Source organism: Anomalospiza imberbis, chromosome 1 (assembly GCF_031753505.1).
Source record: "Anomalospiza imberbis isolate Cuckoo-Finch-1a 21T00152 chromosome 1, ASM3175350v1, whole genome shotgun sequence".
Classification (NCBI taxonomy): Eukaryota; Metazoa; Chordata; class Aves; order Passeriformes; family Viduidae; genus Anomalospiza; species Anomalospiza imberbis.
In genome coordinates this window covers 21,260,516-21,277,546 of record NC_089681.1, presented here as the reverse complement: position 1 = coordinate 21,277,546, position 17,031 = coordinate 21,260,516, and the positions used below count along the sequence as shown (strand labels likewise).

The 17,031-nt window shown below is 46.5% G+C and overlaps 1 long non-coding RNA gene across 1 annotated transcript; it reads left to right on the top strand.

Annotated features, from left to right (window-relative positions):
- Nucleotides 1-5,418: 5,418 nt before the first annotated feature.
- LOC137470444 (uncharacterized) lies at nucleotides 5,419-14,092 on the top strand. Its single transcript, XR_010997066.1, has 2 exons — nucleotides 5,419-12,617; nucleotides 13,087-14,092. It is a non-coding gene; the product is annotated as an uncharacterized lncRNA (long non-coding RNA).
- The last annotated feature ends 2,939 nt before the right edge of the window (nucleotides 14,093-17,031 follow it).

Below are 17,031 nucleotides of genomic sequence, written 5' to 3'. Positions count from 1 at the left end.
CCGTCCTTACGGGTGAAAACACCTGCTGCGTGTCCAAGCGGTGAAATCACACTTCCGAGCCGTGCGCCGCGGAAGGCAGCACCTCTGCTGCTGGAGGCTTAGCACCCTCAGTGTCAGAGTGATGGATTGGGTTTTCCAGTGCCAGCTGAAGGCAGATAACAAAAACACAGCTCAAGACCATTCCCTGGATTTCTCAGGGTGATCATGTTCTGCAGCCATCTGCTGTACAGAGCCAGTGCTCTCAGTGGTGTTCATTATGAGACATGGGTTTAAAGCATTTAACATAACCACAGTCTGACAGACAGAAAAATGTTTATCCCCTAAGGGAAGATATCAACAAAAAGCACATCTGGATGCAAAGCAAAGCTTCTGGATCCCTTCCTTGTGGCCTGACTCCATAAATGTTGAAGTAATTTTTTTTTTTTCCTTTAGGAGGACTTTATGGTTTTTATTCAGAGATGTGTTAACAGAAAAAGATCAGAGAGTAGAGGTGGCGTCCCACATGTCCCACTGGCAGATCTCTGGATTTCCCCAAAAGGAACTCCTAGTACTGTTTCTGAGTCCTGTTTTTTGTTTTCTGGGTCCTGTGCAGGCAGTTCTGCCAGCCTCTAAGTGGAGAGGAGATATCTGGCCACAGGTGCCCAGGCCTATTGAATTGGTGCAGTTTCCAAAAAATCACTGGTTTTCTCTCTGCATCTGACCTAACATAAGAACTTTTTCCTTGGTTCTAATATTGCTAGTTGGCTATTTATTAAGCTTTTCTAATTTATTCAGTTTTAGTCTTTACATAACAAGCTCTTATAAGATTACATATTTGCTGACAATCCACTCTTCAGCATGTCTGCTAACGATGCTTTGGATTCATGGGAAGATGGAAAACACAAGATAGGATGTCAAAATGTTCTGTGTTCAATGTCCCATGTTTTACCACCTTAGTGATAAAATGTTCTGCACTGCTGGCTAGAACATGATGACCAGTGACCTGCTGCCTACACTGGTCATCTGCCAGAGTCTGGGCTTTACTCTCACCCTGACCTTGCTGATACTGCCATCACATGAAAGGAAAGGCCTGAGATGTAACATAATTGAAGCACAAATTGTCTAAAGTTGTGAAAACCATTTTATAGTTCTAGCCTCCTGCATGCATAAGGTCTTAACTGAGTGCATTGAGTCCCAGACAAGGTCGTGCATTCCTCCAGAAGTCCTAAGTATGTGCAAGGTAACAGAGAAAGAAATGTTTTGTCATGCAATTGTCATGCAAAACAGGACAGAAAGGCAGGCATGTAAATTATGCTGTGATCTAGGATCCTGTGAACATCTGTGGAGAGGACCACCCCAAGGATGAGTCACCCCACCTACTTCAGACACCTCTCCTAGCAGTGGTGAGTCACCCGTGACAGTGCCTGCTCTCTCTATTGATTGCAGCAGAGTTGGGAGCAGCCGACACACAGCAGCCACCAGCTTCTCCCTGCTTGGAGTTAGGTGAGCTCTGCCTCTGCTGATGGGTGACTTCACCTTGTCTGTGGTGGTGGCAAGAGAAGAATAACAACTCTATCCTTCCCTGTTAAATATATGGTGATAAGGTAGCACTAGTTGCTGGAAGCCATTTCTGGAATGAAGTCCAGAACCACCTCAAGTGAGGTAAATTTTGTACTTTTCAGGCCTTTCTGTCTTTTGCAGAGAGGGCCATGACATTTGCAGTCCCTTAGTTATTATACCCCATCAGAAATGGGTAGTTCTGCCTTTAAACCTATATGGTTAGCATAGTGATTAATGAGATTTGAATTAAATTATAGTACAGAGGCTGAAGTGGTTCCTTGGGGAACCTCTTTTTTCATTTGACTTCTGTTCACCATTTATATACAAATTTGAATCGCTTCACTTCTCTAAGCCTGTGCTGTTCATCTTTGAGAGCTGCCTAGAGAAGTGTTAGTCAAGCTGAAAGCATTTATAGAGAGATCTGCTCTTTACTGGGGCCTTCTAAGTCTTTTCTAAATTGCTGATGTCTGCCAAGCAGAGGCAGAGAGGCCTTGTTGCTGGGCCCATGGTGTTTCCTCATGCTGGTTGCCATCATATTCAGTGGGCTGGCAGGGGCCATGTGGTATGTGAATCATTCTGGGTTTATGCAGACTTTCCCATTTAATTTATGTGCTACTTATATGGCCCCTGCCTCAACGTAGCATTACATCCACATGGCTTTACACAGTCAATGGGTTCATTTAGGACTCTGCAATGTGTAGATTTTTTTTTTCCTTTTAGCAGTGCTTGCTTTCATTTATCTGCATTGCATTTCCTGTGCCCTGAGTTTCTTTTCAGCTAGATTATTTTAGGTTCTTCACAGCTTTTCACCACTATGGTCACAAATTTACTAATTTGAATTTTTTTTGATATCTGTGGATGTTCTTACCTTACCTTCATCTTCCATAAATCACCAAAAGTCATAAAGTCTGAGTTCCAGAAAATTCAGTTGCATGGATGATAGGAAGAATGCTTCTTATCCAGTGTGGATAATATGGACATTGTCTTTCAGCCATGGTAATAGTGATCTTATTCTGACACCCTAATTCAGGCCAAATCTGTTACTACCTTATAGGCTGTGGTACAACCCTACACCTTTTGGACCAACTGATACCAACCAGAGGTTCCCATCACTCTGTGCTGATGCCATGGTCCAAAGCCTCTGAAGGAAGCCTATTTTCTTTATAAGGAGCTTTTAAGGAAAAGGGGCCTGAAATGAACATTTTCCTTTACTACCCCACCTCTCAGTTTGGACACACTCTTGTGTTGACTTGAAGGTCATATTTCAGCTTCAAAATTCCTTTCCATGATTCTGACAGGTTGGAATATGAAGCACTGAGCAGAGAAGAACGGAGTCTGGGTAATAACTGCAACAGAAGCTCTGGGGGAATAGCCTACCAAGCCAAATTTCTTGTGGTTAAGGAATGCAACCAAAGCCACATATGCCATATTGCAGTTTCTCTTTGGAACAAATTACAACCCCTTTAGCTAAACATTAATATTTTAAACACGAGTTTTATTCTGAAATGCATTTTAAAAAATCAGTTAAAATTATATTAACTGTAGCTCTTACAGTTAATTTAAATAGCTTGTTTGATTGATGGATGGCATATGTTTGTCAGACCAATAAACTGCACTGAACTGCAACCCAGGAATCAGATGGTTAATTATTGCAGTTCTATACAAGAATTGATTGGGAAACCAGGTGCTCGCTGTGTACACATTAAGTAGAAGTTTCTGAGAACAAGGTGCCTCTGTAAGATTGTTGTTCTAGCTTGAAACTATGTTGAAGTTATTAAAGTGGAAAGAGAGTGGTATGAAGAACATCTTAAGAGGGCAAAAAGATTATTATTGTCTGGGCTGCTAGGCTGTTGTTCTGAGCTCTAAGGAAGTTTCCTTTTTTTCTCTCTTGTGTTTAAGTAAGTATGAAACACCTGTGAAAGACTTTTTCTGATGTGCCAGGAGTACTTAGACAAATCTTTCACATATCAAACCTTACTGTAACTTATTATTTCCTATAAGCCTTTCCTTGTACATCTTTGTAACTGAATGCCATTGTATGAAGGGAAGCTACCTGATTCATCATTAAGCTTTTCATTTTCTGACAAAGTTGTGATGGCTGCCATATTTCCCAATAAGTTCCTCATTCCTAATAACTTGTTCATAAAATTTGTAGAGCTTCCAGTGCCCATGAAATCAGGAACTATAAAAAATAACCAGAAATCATGCTAGTATCTGTCACTTGCTATTCTTCTGTTTTCCAAGCTTGTCATCCAGTTAGGGAACATAAGATACACGGTGTGACTAGTCCAATACCAGTAACAGACAGCAACTTGTCAAAATGAACATTTGCAGACAACCCACAGCATATTTTTTTTTCTCAAGTGTTTTAGAACACTTACAAATAACAATTACATTCAGGAAAGCCTGAGAGTATCATTCAAACCAATGAAGCCTGTATTTTTGTATTTTTGACTTGGTATTATTTCATATTCTGAGTGTGATGAGGGCATCTTTATGTATAGGATTAACCAGAGAGAAAACAGAATGTAGAGAGCCAGACTGCTCTGAGAAAGCAGTACCCTGGTTAGCAAAAAAAAAAAAAAATTAAAATTTAAAAATTCTATGCCTAAAATCTCCTACTAAAATCTGTCCCTCCAACATGATGCATTAGCAAGACTTGCATACTTTGAAGACTGAGCTTTGCTGGTGAATGCTGGATGTTTGAAAAACCTGACTGCTTAATATTGTGAAGCAAAGACAGGAATGAAAACTACACCTCCAGAAACCTAACTGGCAGCCAAGGGACACAAGTCCCTTCTTGTATCCCAGCAGTACTACAGCTCTGCTAACTCCAGAAGGACTGGTGATCATCCAGCTGAAATTCAGTACAAACATCAGGATTAGCATGAGAAAAAATGGTGACATTTCAGTCCCCAGGTGGCTGGTGGGCTTGAAAGGCTACCTCAGGAGGAGGAGAAAACAGGTTCCCTGCAGTCCTGGCAGCAATGTAGAACTCCAGCTCAAGGCCTGAAGGTGTTAGTGCAGACTCAGCTGCACAGGGGTGTCCTGCATGGAAAAGAGGGAGTCCCCAGAGCTATGCACCTAACATGCTCACCTAACTCCAACACAGTGAGTACGTATTAATGATAAACACAATGCTCATATTTCACTGTCAAAAATCCCAGAGGAAACGTGTTTGAGGCACTTAATGCCATGAGCAGACTGCTCCCAGTCTGGAGATGGGTGGAAAAATTGAAAGCCCACATCCTGAACTCACAGTGCTTCTGTGAGTTTTCCTGGTTTTTCCTGGTTTTCCTCTTTACTTTCTTTCATGCTGGCAGCCTGTGCAGCGGATGGTTGTCTCTGCAGGGCCCAGCACGGAGCACCAACCCTCTGAGTGAGCATGTGTTGTGTAGGGCACAGGGGTCAAGCCTCAGCAGGCTGAGTGGAACAGCATTTACTTTGCCTTGCTGTGCTCACTTGGGTGAAGGTACCAGCAACAGCTTTACTCCATTCATGCCTCTGGCTTGGAAACTCTTGGTGCCAGGCCACGATGCTCCAAGGCTGGGCACTCTGCCCTTACAGGACTCTCTGACATATGCAGTACAGACCACCTGGAGGCAGGGAAGAAGGGTCCACCAAGCAGGATCCAGAGAACAATGTGCCAAGCAGCGACTCCCCAGTGGTGGCCTGCAGGAAACATGGGACGACTCTTGGGGCTGGATTCTGCCCGTTATCAAGATTTGAGGGAGATATGACTCCTGCACTCAGGATTTGCTGCCCTTATCTCCCTCTTCCCCTTGAAGTTATATCCCAAAACCTTTATTCCAAACCTAGACACGGGGAACTACCAGGCCATTCAGAATGAAAGGGATGCCCCGCCAATCCTTTTCCTTCTTGGAGGGAATTTGAATCCCTATTTGCTACAAGAGCCCTTTGCCAACTGGGCTATCAGCTCTTACCATTGGAGGGAGAGTTAGTGCTCCCAAACTCGTATTTTGCATGGTGAAATGAAGCACCCACTGGTCTAATAAACAGGAAAATAAAAATGGACATAGCTGTGCCTGGTGCTCAGGCATGTACCTCCCTGCCTCAAGGCAGGTTCGTGGGGCCAGCCTCCCTGCCACCGTTTAGGAGGTTTCTCAGAAGAAGCTGCCTCCCCTTGCCCTGGGCAATGCCAACCTCCCAGGAGATACCTTTTCCCCAGGAGGGAGAAGGCTGCCTGTCTTTCTGACACCTCTCATCTCCCTTTCTGTTTATGCTGCAGTGGGTGTCTCTGGGGAAGTCTGAAGGATGTCACACACGCTGTCCCCAGCTATTAGTCTTCAGGGTGAACATTGTCGGCTGCAGCCCCTCGGGTTCAGTCACTGCCTTACCAAATGCCAGTAGATATTTAGGTCAATTGATTGCACAGGCTTGCAGAGTCGGGTTTCTGAGGGCTGGGTCTCCAACAGCAGCTCTTTCAGAGCCAGAGACTGGAACTGCCTCCTAGAACGTAGCACCACCAAAAGCTCTCTCCCTGGAGACCTGGGAGAGCAGTTTGAAGCCAGGCTCCTAGGCAGGAGATCTGGATAAAACCCATCTTATTTCTTGTTCATGGGTGTAGCTAGTTACATAACAGAAAATAGGTTAATTATGGCCCAGATTTACCCTGGCATAAAAGCAGGTGGAAGCAGTTACATCAGGCTTGATCCCTGGAAGAGGAGGCAGCAAGGATGATGCAGCCCCATGGGAGGGTACTGAGCTGTACACACAGTCACTGCATGTCCTGCTTTGCAAGGAGAAGGCTGAGAAAGGACAAGTCTGCTGATTCAAAGAGAAACCCGAGGTGTCTATGCAGGGCCTGGATTCTGAGTCAGACTAATCCTTGGCAGCTTCTGGCAGCAGGAGCCCTCTCACAGCAGAAACCAGAGGAGTAAGGTCTTTGAGGACTGGATGTGACAACCAGGTAGCAAAAGGAAAGGTGCAAAGCTGGCAGTAATGTGTAATGTTAAATTACAGTAATCCCCACTGTAATGTGGGATTACTGTAATTTAAATGCTTCTTCTTCCTGGGGCAGAGAAGTCCAGTGAGAAAAATATGCTGAGACTTTATTTCACTTTCAAACTATGGGGAGAGCAGAGCTGCTCTTGTCTCCAGGCCTTGATCCCACCAGGTACCCTGGTGAGGAGTGTTGAAGCACCCTTTCTCAAACCATTTGCATCAATGGTTTGTTTTCTTGCCCATTTTTTAACATCCTGTCAGAGTTGCTAGTGTTGTACCTCTGGTTGCTCAGTCTCTATTTGCTACATGGATGTGGTAAAGCACAACACAGCCCCTTGTGAGTGTGCATTGAGAAGTGCTCAGAAAGGCACCTCTTCTAGCATTGAAATGTCAAACATCAGTGTAGGTTGCAGCTAAACTCAGTGAGTAATGAAAATAGGAAAGAAAATCACTAATGGTGTGTGAGCTGACACCTGAGACCATGGGGCCATCTCCTCATCCTGAGGTGACTGGGTGCAGGCTCTGGAGGAAGACTCAGTAGGCAAGCTGCAGAATTAGGAGTCTCTACATCAGGAGAGCAGATTTGGGCTTGTTTAGGGAATTGTTAGGCAGAATAAACTTGGAAACCAGTGGGAAAAAGGTGCCAAGAGTCTGGCCAACTTCTAAAGAAAACACCAAGAGCTGAGAAACATAACTTCCTGTTGAGTAGTCTGACCAAGGGTTTCAGGGGAAGAACTGCTTGCCTAAACAAGGAGTTTCTCAATGGTAGAATGGTTTGGATTGGAAAGGACTGTAAAGACCTAGACTTAGTGGTAGTTCTGCTTGAACAGGTGACTGGATAAAAGACCTCTTGAGGTCCCTTCCAGCTTTGTGTTTCATGTTTTATTGATTACACCTGCTTGTGAAAGAAATGGAGGTGGATTGCTTTCCAACCCATAAGAGCTGCCACAGCCCATGGCCAGGTGCAGCATATTCCTGCAGAAAGCCTGAGGCTGGCTGGGGCATGTGCTCCCATGCAAGCCAATTGTTTCTCCATCTGGGTGGGAACAGGCAGTTACAGGACAAGCTGATGGGTGCTAGCCATGAGAAACCGGGAAGCCACCCTGACCCAGCAGGGCCTCTGCCACCTGACAGAGTGTGGCTGTGGCATGGAAGTGACCACAGGGCTGGACAACAAGGAGCTGCACAGGAAGCATCCCTGGTGGGGTGGCTTTGGGGCAACATGGCCAAAAATGGGATGTGTGGTGGTTGTGGGCATGGCAAACCTGACATCCCTCTCAGAACTATGCCGTTCTGAGCAAGGTTTTTATCTGCCTCTGGCCTGATTGCTGAGCCTCCAACAAGGCCATGCTGTTTTGCTGGGAGTCAAAGGAATTAATCTGGTCAGGTTAGCCCCATTCCTTCCCCTTACCTGGCCTGATTTCTTGGATTTGCTGTGCCTTTCTTACCTCTGTTCTTGTTGCTCCTTCCCTCTCCATGTTTTTGCCTTATTTTGGCTACAGCAGCCACAGTTGTTCATTTTATTCACTTGCCATATACAGGGAAAGTGCCAGGAAGAGCTGGGGGAAGGGGAGCCATGGCAGAGTGTGCAAGTGTGCATATCTGTGTGTGTGTGAACACATCTCCAGGACACAAGCAGAAGCAGGCTGGTTCCTCCTTGGCTGCCTCTCCTCAGAAAGGAGAAAGTGCCAAATATCATCTCAGCAAGGGAGCTGCTAGTCAGGGAGCTGGAAATCTTCCCTCTCTTCAAAGCTCTGAAGAATGTAAGAGTCTTATTCAAGTTTTTCACAGCTCCCCTGCATCTTCAGAGAGCTGAAGTAATTTTTCCCAGAAAGTGTGATGTTCATTAGGATGGTGAATGAGGCAGGAAACTTGCCAGGTATTTAAGACAGACCACAACTGGATGGACTGGATCCAGCTGTCAGGTGCCTCCAGAGAAAACATGCTGAACTCCTCTAAGACACTTAGGTGAGGTAGGATTACCTCCTATGCAGAGCCTTCCTATACCACACTGGGAACATCCATGGATAGTCTTAATTTAGCATTTGGTTATAATTTAAAAACTATGAGAAAATCTTCATTCTGGATGCCATCAGGAAATAAGAGATGTAATTTTCTTCACTTGGGGAGGCTTTACAATCTTTCTCCATAAAAAAGAACTAAAAAAGCAAGACAGCTCTGCATGGATAGATAATACAAGTGCTTTCATCACATAAGCAATCTTGATTTATGTGCCCTAAATCAAATGTGGGAGCTCAAGTCTTTGGCTGGGACCTTAGCACTGCTGGTTGTTCATCATGAGAATTTGCCCAAGCAAGAAAACCTCATGGCTTATTAGTAATTTTTATTTTTGTTTGATCAGAGACAAGCAAATCTGGGCTCAAGGCTGGCCTGGTCTTCCTGTTCTGTGTTAGCATGCACTACGAAATAATTGGGATTTGATTAGTTTGGATGATGTCATCTTACAGGAAAAAATCCTTCAAAACCAGGATGAAGTCTGCATGAGACCTCCTGTGGCTGGTGCTGTGGGTGGCAGTGCTCATGATGAGACCTGGACACCAGAAGACAGCATTTGAGGTGCTCTTTTAATATGATGTGTGAAAGAAGAATATTGTGCTCTTCATCTGCATGGCTCCTTAAGGAGATGACTTTATATGTGGTCTTAACTACGTGGAAATGGCATTTCAAATTTTATAAGAAGTTTATTTATTTATTTAATTTCCAGGAAGAGCCTATCTCTTTAAAAATTCTATTCCTGGGATGTTAAGGCAGGCTGAATGACACAGGAGTTACGGATACTTATTGTTTTGCCACTGCAGAGTACTGGAGAGTAAGAGCTGCTTCTGACTCCACCTGAGGAGTGAATTGAATGCAGGAATGTAAAACTTGCTGTTAAGGTGTCTTGCCTTTAAGATCTTTTCACCCTTTTTTGCTTTTAACAAAAACAACCCCTGCTTTACAAAGAACTGAATTACTCATTCCAGACTGACAGATTGCCTTCCCATTTCTGCTCTATTCTGAGCAGTTGCATTTTTCAGCTGATACCTGGAAAGAACAGCTTCTCTTAAGAGGCTGCATAGGATGGTAAGAAAATACCTGCCTAGATGAGTCACTGGGGAACAAAAAGGGAGAATGAAAGCTGGAAGCATTAAGCCGCAGAAGTGCTACAGGCAGAAGAAAATCAGCACAGAGTTACTGTATCCAAGGTCTGCAGTTTAACAAGAAAAACATTAATTTTTTCAATAAAAAAAACCCATTGGGACAATAGAGAAATCATGGAGGTAATTTAACTCAAAATCATTGTCAAGCTATGGTTAACAGTTTGGAGGCTCAGGTTAGCTTGCCTGGAGGTCAGGTATGTTCCATGCAGCTCTTCCTAGACGTACAGGTGGGGTAACACTGTAAAAGAGACAGCTGGTGGTAAGCACATGTATGTGGATGCATGTGTGTGTGCAGCACTGCTAACCCAGCTCCTGAGAGCACCAGCAAAGGAGCTTGCACTGCAACATTCAGTGATTGTATTCCTCACAGCTGCCAGCCAGAGTCTGAAGCGTGACTGTCTGCATACACAGGTCACTGCTCCCCTCCGGCCACAGGGCAGCCCCAGCTCTGGGTGTTCTGGGGTTGCCACTGGGCTGTGCCTTGGGGCAGCAGCTCCTGCTCCTGCCACCCAGCATCCTGTTCCCCAGCACCATGGTCAGACCTGGGTGGCAACACTCAAAACAGATTGACCCGAGCTCTATCAAGCTGTGAGAGAGAAACAAAATACCACTTAGAGCAAGGTCAAAGCAGTTGTCCTTACCTGCTAATAGGGTGGAAAAATAATTAACCAGGGGCAGAGTGCTGACCAGCATGAGGGGAACTGGGCAGATCACTGGTGTGCAAACCAATATTCTCCATGTGTGCACCCCTGTGTTTATTCACGCTGTTTTTAAAGATATCTTTGCAACCATAAGGTGTTTTCCCATACTTTTTTGGTTAGTTTAAATGAGCCTCAAGAGAAAGTGGAAGGTCTTGAAAAGGACACAGGCTCACCCAGAATGGCCTGGTCTATCTCAGAAGGTGTTCCTAAAATGACAGAGAGCTCCAAGTCTCCTGGATTGACTGCGCTGCTTTAAAATCACCTTTTCTGAGTTACACAGCTGATTCTCGCAGGAGATACCCATGGCTTTGTGGGTCTCTCATAGTCAGAGCTGTAATTTTTGCACTCAGGGATTGTTTAAAATAAGTAACTCAAGAGGCCATGCCATTAACTCCCAGCTGTAATTAGCAACCTCACTTTAGTGGCCCTGTGCCCCCATTCACAGTGCCCCAGGGCTGCTGGATGGTGGTCAGTCACAAGCACAAGTAATCTACTTGCAGCAAGTCTTTGCAGTAGTGTAACTATGGAAATTCCATCCCAGAGTCTGATAGATGTCTCTCCAGACCAGACTGGGTGTGAGCTTCCCACAGTGTGGCTTTCCAGGATCCTGGGGTGTCTGGCTCAGTAGCCAGAGGCTGTGTAGCACTCTCTGCTAGCCTGGCCTTGCCACAGGATGAGATACAGTTTTCCATAACCACACTGGGGTGAAGTTATTTGTCATAATTTGTTCCCAGGTAGATCAGGAGTAAAAAATGAGCCTCCTCCAGATTTCCTCAAGCTCGGCCTTGTCTTGTCTCCAATGTTTTCCTAAAGCATGAGTAGGCAATGACCATCTCATTACAGGCATGTGGGATGCATCATGACAACAGCTGCCTGCACTTATTACTGTCTGCTCTCTCTTGCATTTCCCTTCCCAGTTCCATTTGCTCTTCAGTCTCAACTCTTGAGTTTTACATGTGGTTTCAATTTAGGTTTATTCTGATGTGAAATACCGGTAGAGCTTCACCAGGAATGAACAATGAAAACCCTGATAGATGCTTGGGCAAAATTCCTGCTGGGATCAAAGCTCTGGCTATACCTGGATAAGGACTTCAGCCTTAGGCCTATGTTTGCATTACACCATCCCTGCCAGGGCTGCAGCCAGCAGTTGTACAGAACTCCAGCTAAGAAGGGCAACAATATAATAAAATATCATATTGCAAGATGTCCCTGCTCATTGCAGGGGCTCAGACTAGATGACTTCCAACCCAAACTACTCTATTTTATGAATCTATGATAATCAAGGCCTTTTTCAACATGCAGACTAATGCGGAGAAATGGAGTAATGGGATTTCTTTACATGCACTGGGGAGGGTGCTGGATGCCACTGGAGGAACATGAGACACTGCTACTGGAGAAGCAAGGCAGAGGAGGTGAACACACAGGCAGGAGCAGTGGTCTGTAGGAGCTGAGGGAGATGGGGGACAGAGTCCTTGCTCCGTGCTGCTGAGGGAAGCAGCTCTATCCTGTGGGCCCCTTCAATGGCCAGGGATGCAGCAGGGCTAGCAGCTGCTGTGACAGCTGCACCACAGCTGCCCAACTCTGCACCTTGGTTTCTCCCATGAACAGAAGAAACCTCTGGACACTGAAATACCACCTAATGCTCAAGCTGTGGGACTGTACCAGGCTGGTTTTACTTATACTGGAGCAAATCAGCTGCTTTTATTGCAGGTCCTTCTGACTTTGCCTGTGTAGGAGTAAAGAAAATTGCTATTTGACTTTTTCCTGTGGAGCCTGCAGTGTGGTGGGATATATTTAATCTGAACAAGCTGGATAATGCAGCCCTTTGAATCAGGTTTGGCTTTGATTAAGTTCTAGCACATGTTTGGGGCCGGCAGATTCTTTTCACAGTAGCACTTTATAGCTCTGCACATTAGGATGCTCAGGGCACGGCGTATTGGGCAGCCTCAGGCCCATTCAGTGCTCTCCTGCCTGGTCTCTGGGGCTGTGCTGGAGCAGAAGGTGCTGGGGGAAGCACTCTCGTGCAGGAGGCAGAGGCTGTTGCTGTGCAGTCTGCAGAATTCCCATGGAGATAGTGCTTGGCATGTAACTGAAGTTCACCTCCACACAGTCAGGAGCACCTCTTATCTTGCTACTCAGCCTGCAAAACTTATACTTGAGTGGACTGATTATAACACAAATAGGGGCACTTCTGAGGGCCCTGGGAGCATGGGTACCTTGCTTTATTCCAGCTATAGGCTGCTTTAGGACTGTCTTTAGGAAACTTTTCTGTAGGAATTCCCTTTTTTGTCCCCTCTGATCACAGGGTGGGAATCCTACATGGACACAGATAAAAGACGACAGGCGCTCTTCTCCTCGGGACCAAATCCTGTTTATTATCAGAAGCCACCTCAGGTCGAGGTGACACCTCAGGGGGTAACAGAGGCCGAGGCGTTCGATGGCGTCCAAGAGAGAGAAAAAGAGAGAGCAGGAGTGTCCTCCCGGGGGGTTTTGAGCCCAGGGAAAAATGGGTGGGGCAGAACCGAGGGGCCACATCCAATGGGACACAGGTGAGGAGAAGGGGAGGGGAGAGCGGGTCAGGGAGAGCCCATCACACCTGAGGCTTGGGGGGAAGGGGAAAGGTGTGTGGAATAGACCAATGGGACATAGTGCGATATAAAAACTACTCAGTGCAAATTCCCAATCACCCAGTGCAAAACAACAACTAAATAACTATTTAGTGCATCACAACACTTTTCATTTTAAATGGGCACATTTGTTTGATTTTGAAGTGGAGGTGACTTACGCAATCAAGGTCAAGCAGTCTCAGATGAATTTCTGGTTACTTTTACAGAAGAAAAGTTGCCCTGTAAGGCATGTGACCCCAGCAGCAAGCTATTTCTTGATGCAGAAGTTGTTTGTCCTCCCTCTCAGAGTGAGCAACCTGGAATGAATGATAACGAATAGATGCTTATCCTGAAATGACTGTGAACTGTAGTGGCAGGAGCCAGAATGAGAGGTGGATGGAGGAAAGGAGAGGGGATGGGCTTGGCAGATCACCAGTGATCCTGAGGCCTTGGATGGTTGGGTCCCCACGCTGAACCTAGCACAGGCATCAGCAGCTTGCTGTAATGATCATTTGTGGTGAATCTGGTGGTGTGGATTTCAAGGAACAGGAGCCCCATCTTCCCAGCAACATGCACAAATCCTGCCCTTTGTTTTTGCCAGCTCAGTAGAGAGACACAGAGCAGAAGCCTGAAAAGCAAGGCTGGTGTTTGTACAATCATTATTGGAGGGATAGGTAGGGAAACAGGACAGGGAGGGATGACCTGTTCAAAGCATTTTTGCAGGGACTTAAGATTCCTGAGAATCTGCACATCACACTGCTTGTTTAAATAGCGCCCTTTAGGAGCCAAGCCTCTTGTGTATTAACCATCAGTATTCAACCTGGAACTTAAAAAGCAAAGTATAGCCATGGCAGGATAGGTATGGACCATCCACAGGAGTTCCCAGGTTCTGGAGGGAACCCAGCAGTTTACAGCACAGTTTTAATTGGCCCTGAAACAATTGTGTTTGGTTCAAATATCCTAATTGTTTGCAACACTGGGGTAATACTGTTTATGTGTTATTTACAAGATTGATGCCTATGAGAGCACAATTTGAGTATTAATAAATTGTAAGGTGCAGGAGCTATGGGACAGGTGAAGTCTGTGAGACTGATAAAGCCCTTCTCCATGTCAGTAGCAGTAGCAGACAGAAAAAAAATAAGGACTCTGACAGAAGAATTTGATGAATTCATCAAGCAGCACAATCAATCTGCTGAGAAATGAGCAAGCACCCAATGTGATGTGGGGATGGTGCCCCTGGGAAGGCCGGGGGACAGCACAGTGCCTGTTGGCATCACCTGAGGCGCCAGCAGTTTGCCAGTTGCTCGGGGAGCCTGTCCCTTGCAGGGCAGCCTGCAGCACAGTGCAGCTGAGCTGCCCACCAGCCTGGTGCCTGGGGGGATCCTGCCCACTGCCCTTGGCTTGCCCACAGCCCAGGGCCTCCTGCCCAGCTTTCCCAATGCCAGGCTTTAGTGTCACGGTGTTGGAAGACAAAGCCAACTGAGGACTAGGCACAGGTCAGCTTCCTGGTGTGCTCTGGGTGTTTTCTATTGGGCAGCAAAGCAAGGTTGTGTTGAAGGATTGTTCAGCCACACTTCAAGCAGGCTGCTACAGGATTATGTTTTCTTTTCTTTTCAAAGACAGATGAGAGAGACGAGTCAGAATTCCCTAGCATGTGTCTTGAACTCCAAAGCAAGAGATCACAGTGTGTTTGTGTGGGACCTACAGTTCTGTGCTCTGCCCATGCACTGTTTGCCAGCAGTGGGAATGGACATGTGGTGATTGACTCAGCCCCAGAGCTGGGCACAGTGCTGGTGGCCCACCTGTGATACTGATTTCCAGACAAGGAAATCACAAGGCACAATAAAACCTGTTTATTTTAGCGGAAGTGAAAATCAATATTTTCCAAGTGCCTCAACAGCCAGGCAGCAGTTGAGCTGAATAGTTATTTTCAGCAGTACCAGAAGGCCTTGCTCTCCATTTTAGACAAAGCTGCAGCTCCCAGCAAACACCTGGGCAGGTGTGTTTTGAAAAGATCCTTGATGGAGCTCCTGCAATAAGCACAGTCAAGCTATCCATGAGTTAGCATATTGGAGAGACAAACCAGCAGAACAGGAATAATCCAAATCTAACCCAGCACCATCTGCCACGCGAGGCACTGCGGCTGTATACAAAAACCTCATTAGTACCTGATGAGAGGGAGGCTGGGCCCACAAAGAATCTATTTGCAATACAGGGTGTGTGTGATGCTGTCAACATCCATGTGGCTCATGAAAAGGGGAAACTTGTCACCGGCAGCAGCTTGCAGACCTGCGGGAGAACCACGGGGCAGGTGTGGCACCTCCTGAGGGTGCAGAGATTCACACTTGGACATGGCCAGGGACCAGCCTGGGAAAACCTGGTGGTGCATAACCTACAGCAGGGGAAGACAACATCCAGACAGGCCTAGTTTCTGTCTCGTAGGCCCATGTTGGTCAGGGTGAAGGCTGAAAGCAGTGGGACCATAAGGAACCAAAATAAAAGCAGCCACATTCATCTCCCTTGCCTCAGGCTGGCAGCTGCTAGGGACATGGGCCAAGTCTGAGTGCCCCTGACCATACTGCACCCACTGAGCTGCTCACAGTGGCATCTGCCATAGCCCCAACAGGTCCTGCCAAATCCACCTTTGTCTCTGGTGCCCAAGGTGCAGCAGGGCCCAGCACCTGCGGTGCCAGTCACGCTTCCAGCCCCAGGAGGGGTCAAGGAGTGACTTGACATTGGCGGAGAGTGTGTCACTTTAGCTGCCTTCCCCCTCAGCTCCCTGTGCCTGGCATCTCCATGTGGACACACTGGTGGGGATCTGCTGTCCTCTTGGGCAAGGGGCATTTGGGGCCCAGGTGCCACTCTGGGTGAGTGGGAGGTGGTGGCAACAAGGATGGTGGAGCTGCTCTGAGGGCTGCAGGGAGAGGAGAGCCTCTCCCTGGCTCTCACCCTCCTCCCTTCCCTCCTGCTCACAGCTTGCCAGCAGCCAGCCCAGGGACTTGGAGGCAGGATTTGTCCCTTGGAGGTGGAAGGACAGGGCTTGGGCACTGCCAACTGCCATGAAATGACTGCCATGCTTGGTGGGAAAGACCTGCATCCAGGGCCAGCTCCTGTTCCCAAATGTGGCAAAGTCAAGCTTGTGATCTACTGTGGGCACTTGTGTGAGGTCAAAACTTGTTGTTAACATTATTAATTTTTATTGCTTTATTTTTAGCTGAGCATGTGATCTCAGATTTTGTGTGATCTCTCCTGCTGGGCAGCTCTGGCTCCTCAGGGGCGTACACAAGCAGGCATGGCACAGTGAAATCCCAGCTCAGGGGGAGACAACATTGGGTAGGTGGGGTCAGGAGGATTGGAGGGGGAGATGCTGGCAACTGAGACTTCAGAGCAGATACAATCCATATCTCTCTCTCTCTATATATATATATATATATATAAAGTAATTAAGCAGAAGGAGGCAGAATTAAAAGGTCATTTCGGGGCTGCTACATGGTACCATCTTTAAAGCTATCATGCAGTGCAGCCTGGTGTAAGAGCACAGCCCTATTATGGGTTATTGCATTACAAGCTCCCTCATTTTCTTTCTCCAGACAGTGAAATACAAGGGTCTAAAACAGGAAAGCAGTTTTCCAAATGCAAGGCCCTGTGAAGGGTGAGGGTGAAGGCACAGTGTAACCCAGGGAAGAGGGTTATGTGCTTCCTGGACTTTGCTCCTTGCCTCAGGGACCCTGCCTGTCCTCAGGGCTTCTCCTGGGAGGAAGAAGCCATGGAACAGGGCCATAACTGTTTTCTTTTCTTTTGAAAGGAGTTAGTCCAAAGGAGAACTGGACTGTGCCTTCTCCTGCTGCTTGTTAATTACCTGGGATACCAGCTGCCTCTCTCCCCTGCCCTCGGCTTTTGCATTCTTCTCTCTCATGATCCCATTGTGGCATTGCAGCCTCTAATACCCTCTGACACCCAAGGCTGTGCCTTGCTCACCAAATTTCCTGCTTTCATACATTTCATCTTCCCTTTCCCAGTGCAGCCTCTTGAAAAGTTACTTCTCAGTTCAGTTATCAC